The sequence below is a fragment of the Sinocyclocheilus grahami genome, unplaced genomic scaffold (genome assembly GCF_001515645.1).
Source record: "Sinocyclocheilus grahami isolate Dianchi unplaced genomic scaffold, SAMN03320097.WGS_v1.1 scaffold992.1, whole genome shotgun sequence".
Taxonomy (NCBI): domain Eukaryota; kingdom Metazoa; phylum Chordata; class Actinopteri; order Cypriniformes; family Cyprinidae; genus Sinocyclocheilus; species Sinocyclocheilus grahami.
Window position 1 is genome coordinate 342,257 of NW_015506171.1, and position 10,815 is coordinate 353,071.

The 10,815-nt window shown below is 41.0% G+C and overlaps 1 protein-coding gene and 1 long non-coding RNA gene across 2 annotated transcripts in view; one reads left to right on the forward strand and one right to left on the reverse strand.

The window, feature by feature from the left end:
• LOC107565305 (cyclin-dependent kinase 14-like) overlaps positions 1-10,815 on the forward strand; it is a 198,096-nt gene that overhangs the window by 169,641 nt on the left and 17,640 nt on the right. The window lies entirely within an intron of this gene.
• The window catches only part of LOC107565288 (uncharacterized), a 16,124-nt gene continuing 5,519 nt past the window's right edge, over positions 211-10,815 (reverse strand). The window contains exons 2-3 of the long non-coding RNA XR_001606354.1: positions 9,894-9,901; positions 211-221 (exon numbers count right to left, since the gene is read on the reverse strand). This is a non-coding gene — a long non-coding RNA (uncharacterized lncRNA). The remainder of the gene's footprint in view (positions 222-9,893; positions 9,902-10,815) is intronic.

Consider the following 10,815-nt stretch of genomic DNA (forward strand, 5'->3'; position numbering starts at 1 on the left):
GACACTATCATTGTCCCGCACAAGACCCGGATCTCCTCGACCTTTGGGTCGCAGCGGCAGGTCTTCCGTGCCCCAGTTCTCACTGCAGCAAAACCTCATTCACTTCCCACTTCGGCTTAACTTTTCACCGAGGCTCTTCTGGCCGCAGCGCCACATGCAGCCGGGCCTCCAGCTCACGTAGCAGTCGTTAGCGCGAGACTGCCTCCGCTAGCACCGCAGGCCTTGTTGCAATAATATTAAGTAAAGTCACTAAAGGTAGGTCGTTTGTGGTAAAAGGACGTGATGACATTATGGATGGTGATGTCATTTTTTGTAACCAAGATACAAAACTGCGTAGAACACGCAATGAAATTACTCAAATTTTCTATATAAATTTTCACTACCCTTTTACCTGTATTTTAAATTACACATTTTACTCCACTGAACGAATCAGTGAACTAATCTGAACGAATAATTTTGGTGAACGAACTGAAAATGAACGAATCTCTTGAAAGAATCAATTTCCACCACTATTGCCTCTGCAAGCTGTGCAGCATTTTCCCCCGAATATCACAAGCCCCGTGGCCTACAGCTACAGCAGCTGAAACAAGCACAAAGCTACTTACGCTGGCAACATATGCCCTCACATCTCAGTCTTTCCTCCTGTTACTTGTAATCCTTTTTCCTTTTCAGTAGCCTTCATCTCCTATAGCACACACTAGCGTGAGGCTGCCTCTGCTAGCGTTGCAGGCTGTACAGGCTCTACATTTTCACATCATTCTGATGAAAAAATTCTAGACTTCAAGATCTGTTCTCAATAGTCCTGTGAACAAATGTTCTGTATGTGTTTTATGGCCTTATTTCAGTGACTTTAAAATTTTAGTTTTTCACTAAGCACGCATAAACGTTGTTTTCTCAAAAACACAATCACATACATACATGCTGCTCACATATTATTGTAGCCCAGTTTGTGCTGATTATGGTGCTACTAAAGTTAGTCATTAAAATGTTTATTAGCAACTGAAAAAAGCACAAATGTCAGGACATGTCAAAACTTCTCCAGGGCCCAAAACACCCTCAGACCCCAGAGGGTTAAATGTCTGACCAAACACTTAAAATGTTAAATATGCAAGAAAATCGTAGCTTCCCAAACTCCTATCCTTCCCCCTCCTTTCTACCTCCGGCGGCAGACGTTAGCGTGAGGCTGCCTCTGCTAGCCATTCAAGCTCCGCCACCTTACTCTTACCCTTCTGCTACTCCTTTTTCCTATCAATGGCCAGCAGCCCCTGCTGCAGACGTCCAAGCAGGGCAGCATCAGCTAGCAACACAAGCTTACTGGCCTCCTCACTCATTTCCTTCTACCTCTTCCTATGTGCTTCCCTAAGCACCAGAGGCTAATCTGTGCGTGAGGCTGCCTCCGCAAAAGGTTACGGCCCCTCCTTATTTTTCCTTCTAACCCTTCTCTCCAATCTAAACCTCAGTACACTTCATTCACAGCAGTCCCACCACTTACCTCACCGAATGTTGCAGCTCAGGAACCACCCCCCGTGCCTAATACCATCAAGTCTCAGATTTTCACAGAAATTCAGAGCACTGGCTCCGGAAATGGACCCATCGCCAACCCCAGTACCTCACTGTTCGCAACTCGCATTCCCATAACGCATCATTATATGTTAGTGTAAACTCGTGAAATTATGTTTTATTAACAAGGTTCGGGAGGAGCACGATCAGATAATCAGTCTGGCCCAGGTGGAGCTTGTCAGCTAATCACTTTACCAAGCACATACGTGTGTATATATACAGCCAACTTACCTCAGTTCCACAAAAGTTTTCCAGCATCCCGCCTCCACCCCAACACCTCACTACTATTCTAATTTCCTCCCAGTTTTGGGATGGGGGGGGAGTTCTCTGGGTTCAGGCTTTAACCCGAGCTCGGAGCCCTCCCTCGGGACAGCACGCCAAATATGCTACTAATTGCTTAATCATATTATATGTTAGTGTGAACTCGTGAATTCAAAAATGTGTACATAAAATGATTGAACTTTAACAATATCTGCAATACATTTATGTTAGTTCTGTTCTGCTTACCCTTGGGGGTTATTGCAGCTCTCCCTGCTCTCATCCAGGCTAGGCTGCATGGAGGCGCAGGGAGTTCTTGCCCAGAACAGAACCATACCACCAATCCAAACTGTATGCTAATTGTCAATCATCTTTGACGATAGTGGTCCTGACAGAAATGTTATGTAAGCTAGTTTGTCATTGTATCTTACTGTTTTATTGTTGTTGTGCTTTTTAATTAGGAATAACAATAAATCCGTCTTTTGTTTTAGTCTTAAAAAGTAAAAGGTGTATAGATATAAGCAAAACAGACCATTATCTTTTCTTGTAAAATGTGACACCAAGATCGCGAATTTGAAAGTGAAAGTGAAAGTGAAAGCGCACGAAAAGAGGAATTCCTGTTCACAAAATTTAAATCACAAATAATACTGATGAAAAAGAACGGGTTGAATGTTGAACACTTTCGTTACCATATAACTATAAACTATGATAAAAGTTCATCAGCATGCATTGATGAATCAAATGTTGTAGCAAAATAAAAATAAAAATTGCGACCAAATTATGTGCTCATGCCAACTGAGAAAGTTAGTCGCAAAACAGCGACCAGTGGGAAGAATGAGTCTAGAGCCCTTATATATGTGCAATATTTTAACAGAGCCCTCACTAACTGAGTTTAATGCCACAGTTATGTTAGAACACATCTCATTCTTGTTTCTGTGGCGGTGCGTCGGGCTCATCATGGGGCGCGCAGTCTGGAGCGCTGTATGACTGATGTATCTGTTTAATTTAAATTTACTCCAAATATATGAACTTACCTGTTTTAAATACTTTATATTTAACGTGTTTGTTTATGTCCAATATTTAGTGTTAAACTGTTGGTCTTTAAAATAAATCTACTTTTGATCTTCACCGTTGACTGATTTTGCAGACCTTTTAGACTGATAACTTCCGTGCTCTGATGCGGCAAACTTGTCACAGGACGTGCGGTCCTAAAAGCAATGTATGACTGTTGTATCCAAATATATATGAACTAGCTGTTTTAAATATTTTTGTATTTAACATGTTAGTTTATCAGTATGTTTGAAAGTATATTATTTAGATTCGTGGTGCTTCCACATGCGGTTTAAAACACCAAATAGTTATGAAATAGCCTATGATAAGTACAGGGAGTTGCTCTCTTGCCCCCACCCACCCATGCACGATAATATCGTCTGTCGGCGATCTCACGGACTGGCAATATGACGAATTGAAAAATGACCATATCGCCCAACACTAACAGGAAGTCCAACTCCTCCAGGATGGCACATCAATACGTGCCATTGCCAGAAGTTTTGCTGTGTCTCCCAGCACAGTCTCAAGAGCATGGAGGAGATTCCAGGAGACAGGCAGTTACAGAGCTGGACAGAGCCGTATAAGGTCCTTAATCCATCAGCAGGACCGGTATCTGCTCCTTTGTGCAAGGAGGAACAGGATGAGCACTGCCAGAGCCCTACAAAATGACCACTGGTGTAAATGTCTCTGACCAAACAATCAGAAACAGACTTCATGAGGGTGGCCTGAGGGCCCGAAGTCCTCTAGTGGGCCCTGTGCTCACTGCCCGGCACTGTGGAGCTCAATTGGCATTTGCCATCGAACACCAGAATTGGCAGGTCCCCCACTGGTGCCCTGTTCTTTTCACAGATGACAGCAGGTTCACCCTGAGCACATGTGACAGTCGTGAAAGGGTCTGGAGAAGCCGTGGAGAACATTACACCATGCCCTAACTACACGTGACGCCGCGTCTTAATTAATTTTCTTATTTAGAAACGGTTTCTATTTCCGCAATGTCACGGCTGGAACAACAATATACAAACTATACAGTCTATAATGGTTATGTGCTTTATTCAAAGTTAAACGTGTCTAATATGAGTTTAAATATCATTTTGCGTGACCATATCCACCTGTTTCCGGGGGGGTGCTACTGTAAAAAAGAACGTGGGTGGAACTTTGGGTGAGGCGGCAGAAGTAGTATACCAATGGTATTTTGTGTGCTAATTAGCGAAGAGGCTAAGTGTTTTTCGGATCTTTTCCACTGTCGGGCCAGTGCGAGCCAGAACTTTCAGTAGGCCGGATGGGGCTAATAGCCTTGGACCTGTAGCACCAAGCCCAAAATCAAGCTGCGTTTCCACCAGAAGCTCTGCTGCACTTCACTAAAACCCGCCTTTACACGACTCTCTGGAACAACGCAACCCCAACATTTCACCAACAAAGAGAAGTTATCAGAAATAAATCACTGGAACTAGCGAGATCTCAAAACGAACGTTTGTTTGCATGTTTTGTTGTTTTCTTAAAGGGGTCATAATTTTTCTTAAAGGGGTCATATGATGTAGCTAAAAAGAACATTATGTTGTGTATTTGGTGTAATGAAATGTGTTTATGCGGTTTAAGGTTAAAAAAACATTATTTTCCACATACTGTACATTATTGTTTCTCCTCTATGCCCCGCCTTTCTGAAACGCGTAGATTTTTACAAAGCTCATCGGTCTGAAAAGTGAGGTGTGCTCTGATTGGCCAGCTATCCAGTGCGTTGTGATTGGCCGAATTCCTCAAGCGTGTGACGGAAATGTTACGCCCCTCACCATACTGTGATGATGCCCTGTCCGGCCGGAGCAACGAGACAAAAACATTAAAACCCATAATAAACGAGGCATTTGTTGCATCCAGTGAGGACATAATTACGGATTATAATGACTTATTCTGTCTTTTAAAACCATGTCTGCATTTGTGATTGGAGAAATGACAAACAACAAGCGCTACTCTACACTGCTCAAAACTCTCGTTTGAGTCATCAGTGGCAAATCCTTTGAATATAAAAAAACGTACTTACAGTCTGTGAGTCAGAACAGCCGGCATTGTAGGCTACTCTCCCAGGATCAGGAAACAGTCCTCCATAAAATGTGCTGCACACATCTGAATATTTGGGTTGAAGTGTTCTGGAACAGTGTTGTAAATACAACTTAACCACTGATTTCTAGTCTTTGCAACTTTACAGATCTTCTTTATGCACCAAGAGCTTGTAACACTCCAAAGAGAAAGGAAAAATAGAAATCGCATCATATGACCCCTTTAAATTCTGAAAGTGCTTTTCCTATGATGTTTTTTAAAAACTGCAATGTCTCTTTTGAGATTGTCTCTGTCCTGGGACAGGGTGTTAGTTTCTCCCTTCAGCTCTTGGATGGACACTTTCAGCTGGTTTCTTATTTGGCTCAGTTGCTTATAAGTATACTTATTTCCACTATTTCCACTTCCAGCAGTGCTAGGCTCTGTTGTAGTTGAGTGACTGTGTTGTGGAGGGAGGATGTTGTTTTCTGAATTGGTTCTTTCCTCTGTCCTGGCATGACATTTCACCATTTCTTTTAAGGAGTGGAAGGACTTTTCAGAATGTGTGAGAGCAGCATCATTTCCCTGCACCATTACACTTCCATTTTGAAAGAAGTTGACTGTTAGGTGCCTGTTCTCAGGGTCCTTTACTGAGTCTTCATATACACACAGTTGTCTGCCTTTACAAATTCCATGTTTTATGAAATTATTTTCCAGGTGAAATTTTCTTATTTCAATAAAAGTAGTTTCTGATTCCCAGGTTTTTGTCATTTTCTTTCTTCTGTTGTCCTGTGGTAGGACCCAATCTAGTGTGGAGAAACTTCAGTGCCATTTTCCACTAATTTACCTGTTTTCCAGGGTGTTTTGCCAAATAGCTTATTTATTTACAGTGAACTTGTTCACCTTAAATTTGTGCTTTTTCTTAGGTTTATCTTATTTAAAAAAAAAAAAAAAAAACTCAATGACATTTCTGGGACTCATGTTGTACATACACGCACACACACACACACACTCATTTCAACAGGTTATTATTTCATGTAATTTACACATTTTAACCACTGATCTATATTAGAATACATTAAAGTCTGTGTAAAGTCAATTCTGAAAATTGTTTCGAAACACATTATAAATGTTAGAAAGGTATTGCTGAAACATATTACAAAGACTGTGAACTAGAGGTCTACACGGGTCCAAAAAAATCGTACCCGAACCTGAAGAGACCCGTAAATGTGCTACACTGAACCGACCCGGACCCGTCTATTATTTTAAAAGTTGGACCCGGGCCCGTGCAGAACCGAGAAATGTCAAAAATGTACTACCCGGAACCGACGCGGACCGTCAATTATTTGAAAGATGGACCCGAACCCGGCCGGGAAGACACAGACCCGACTGGACCCGATCGGCACATATTCCACAGCAAATTGCTATTAACAAGTCGATAAACAAGTTGTGAAAATTTAACTTTTTGTCTTACCTAATGTAAGAAGCCTTCTCTCTTGTACCTGACTGTGATGCACACAATCCTCCTTGCCAAGAAAGTTCCATCCGTGTTAATCCTCTCTTGCCAATTGAAATGCGAAATCCACTCATTACTCCAGTTTCAAAAGTCCACTTGCTGTCACGGTGACGGATGACAAATGCGACGTTGCCGTTTTGCATTTTTTGTATCTCGAGTCAACTTGCATAATAATTTAGACTGTTTGCCCATTTGGATTATAATAACGATTGCTCGTCCAGTGCCATGGCTGCTGACATTAGCTTTACTTATTTGCTATCATCTGTGCTCTCTGAGCCGAGTCTGAGCAAAAATTTTAGATATAACAACAAGACGATTCATTCATAATATTATTTAAAAAATAATCAATAATAACTCACATCACTCATGAAGGTATCCATTATCATCGTGCGTGTGCATTAACTCCGCCCACCCTGCTTCTGATGACGTCGCTCGGGGTTTTGTTTTTTTCCACCTTATTTCAAATTACTGACTCACACTTTTCTCATCCTAATTTTACAAGTTGAAAGTTACAAAACAACACACGCACAGCGCTGACTGACTCTGATAACGGCCGGGTGTTCTCCGAGTCCGAACGACTCGGGTATTACACACAATGTTAAACAGACCCGGGACCCGAAGTAATAGATTTGGGACCCAGCTGACCATTTAAAATATAGCCCCGAACCCGTAAGGATCCCGGGTCGGGTCCCGGGTCCTCCGTGTAGACCTCTACTGTGAACTATGCAGTATTTAATTGTGGAGTTAGACCGTTAAACAGTTTTTCACCATTTTCGTGTTCAGGTTTTTTTGGGCGGGGCTAAAATCATAAAATCACTGAGAATACTGCTTATTTCTTCAAGATTTTAAACATTATTTTATTTATTTGGCTTTTTTTCATTCAAATTTGGCTGAGTGGTTAATAACACATTTTTCTTTGGTGTGACAAACACATTTAATATTGCTTTACGTGGACTTTAACAAGTTGTAACCTAAAAATAACAACACATTCCATGCTCAACAATTAATTAAATGCATGACAATAAAAACAGTGACTCATTACAGCGGAAGACAAAAGAACACAAAACGCTGTAAAGGACCGGAGCTACATAAGGTGAATAATGAAAATAATTTATTGACTGTTTGTGGTAATTTGAATTGAATTGAAAGGTAATTTTCATTATTGTAATAGAAATGATTGCTGTGACACTACATTAAACATTAAATGACTGATTTCCATCAGCACAAACAGAGATTGAGAAAAGCACAGAAACACATGGCCACTCAGCAGGACTCACACACACACACACACTGATCTTACTGTCTATATGAGGATTTATTACATTTACAGAAGTTCAGCTGCAGTATTAATGTCATGAAGAGAAAAGAAGAGACTAGAACATCTCACTGTTACTGATTCATCATGCAGCTCAAAGCATTATGGGTAGAATCTCTCATCAGATCTATTCTGATTCATCGACACAGTTTCACTGATGATCCAGAACAAACCCAAAACCCGGGATAGAGCGGCTGAGTGAATGTGGTCTGGACTGTGTGGATGAGGCTCTTTGTGTCAGAGACGCTGTAGAAGGACAGAGTTCCTGCACTGTGATCCACAAACACTCCTATTCTACTGCTGATGGACTTCACAGAGAGAGCAGTCTCTATGTTATTGTGTATGAATGAGTAACTGGAGTGAGTACAGCGCAAACTCCAGGACTGATCATTACATCCAAAGAAACACTCATTACCATCTCCCTTCCTGCTGATGCTCTTATATGACACTGATATACGCACACTACCAAATTCACCAGCACTCCACTCCAGCTCCCAGTAACAGCGTCCACACACACTCTCTCTACACAACACCTGATACCAATAATCAAATCTTTCTGGATGATCAGGATATGACTGGACTGTGTGAGTGAATGTTATCACTCTGTTGCTCTCAGACAGACGGAGGAGCTTATTCACTGTGTTCAGATCCAGAGTGAGCTGACGGGAATCTGAAGGAGATAAAACACATCAGAATCAGGAATTATGAATCTGTTTGATCTTTTCATGTAGCTGAACTCTTCATGTTCAGTGTATCATCAGTGTCTCAGATGAACAGATATCTGTGCAAATCATCATTTACATCATCAATTATAAAACTTTTCTTTCACCTTCTACAGGAAGAACATGAACTCAGTGAGGTTTCTGCTTGTTTTCTTACTGACTTACATTGTAGGAAGTCGTTTCTGGTCCTGGGAACAATGTTGGTGAGTGTGACTGTGGAAATCAACAGACATGAACAGTGTGATTCTCATGATCCTGCATCCATTCCTTAAACATTTCTAATATGATGTTCTCCATGATATGAGATGATGATGGACTGGTTTCTGAGAGCAGATGAATCTGCAGGACTTTACCTCTGTCTGATATCTTCTTGAGCTCCTCTTTGCAGAAATCCTCCAGTTTGTCTCTCAGCTGATAGACAGATTCTCTCAGGCCATCAGAAGATAAGAGAGAACTGAAGGGATCATCATTTACGTCTGTAGATTCAGGAGGTGCTGAGAAAGACTGGAAACTCTACAGAAAACAGAAATCAAAACTCATCAGCTCCACACTAGGGACCTACGCAGGACGGATTTTTCAGTCAAATTTTTCGAACAATGTTGGTGAATGTGACTGTGGAAATCAACAGACATGAACAGTGTGATTCTCATGATCCTGCATCCATTCCTTAAACATTTCTAATATGATGTTCTCCATGATATGAGATGATGATGGACTGGTTTCTGAGAGCAGATGAATCTGCAGGACTTTACCTCTGTCTGATATCTTCTTGAGCTCCTCTTTGCAGAAATCCTCCAGTTTGTCTCTCAGCTGATAGACAGATTCTCTCAGACCATCAGAAGAGAGGAGAGAACTGAAGGGATCATCATTTACGTCTGTAGATTCAGGAGGTGCTGAGAAAGACTGGAAACTCTACAGAAAACAGAAATCAAAACTCATCAGCTCCACACTAGGGACCTACGCAGGACGGATTTTTCAGTCAAATTTTTCAGTTTTTCAGAGCAAACAGCGCTGCCTTGATTATCACTAAAAGCTGACATCTCAGTTCATCGCGATCTCATAAAGCTGTTGAATCTTTCACAATGTCTCTACACTTCGTGTGTTAAAATGAGAGGATCTATGAGCATGCAAATTCCAGCATTGCTGTGAGTGGATTCTAACTTAATCACCTCCGATTGGCCATTGCGTTCCAGAAATCAACAGCTATGTCTGTGATTGGCTACATTGCGCAACACTAAACACATGTTATAAATAGAAACTCTGCCTAACTTTCGCATGTTAATAATTTTAATGTTAATATTAGTTGTTCTTTTGCTTTTGTGCAACGGATAAATAACAATTGATATGTTTTTAGACATTTTATGTTTAGATATTTCTATTTTGCGGGAGTCCCACAAATCATTTTATTCTCCCGCATCCCGCGCACACACACACGAGTCTCTACCCGCCCGTCTCGACTCCACACTTCACCCAATAACCTGCACCAACATCAGATTTGACTGACTCAATCCAGCACTTTCACAGCATCAGCTTCATTCTTCTCATATTCATTAAATCATATTAGAGCTACAGATTCTAGTATTTGCCACTCACACTAAAACTATATGATTTCCAGGTGATCCCAAACATTCATTCACAATCAGTCGTTTTGTTTATATCTTCATGTTCAGTGCGCAAACTTTGAAATGAACATTTCTAGACTAGAGCTTCTAGACCTCTGTTACCTGCAGGAACTGGATTATATATATATATATATATATTAAGGCTGGTAATTTAACACGTTAATTAGATTAATTAATTACGCTGAAAAATAACATGTTAAAATTATTAACGCACTTGCCCGCCCCAGACCTGTGTGGGTCATCTGACATTTCATACAGTTGATTGATGACAAATATGATACAGGGCAACAACTCACTGCGTGATGGAGCCTAGAGAACGTAGTTAGAATGTCCTTAATATTCAAGATATGGGGCAAAAATGCCCATTTGAGTTTTTGTCTCATATTTACATCATATAGTTAAGCAATATCACACGAGCAATAGTAGGCTAAGTGCAAAATCACACGAGTGCAAATGTGAAAGATCTTTCTCTCTCTGCTGGATTCTCTGCTGGAACGTCTTCTGCGTCTCCTTCAGCTGCTTCTGCAGGACAAATGGATTATAGTGAATCTCACAGAAAACTACTGGCTCTAAATCATCATGTGAACAGATGAATCCAGTAAACGTAGGGCTGGACAGTTTAAAGGTCACTTATCTGAACTGATAACCAATGGCTGTAGGCTCAAACTCCAGAAGTGATGATCGGTTACAATCATGGTACATGAATTATCATGAAGCATAAGGATATTATCAGTGTATATATAT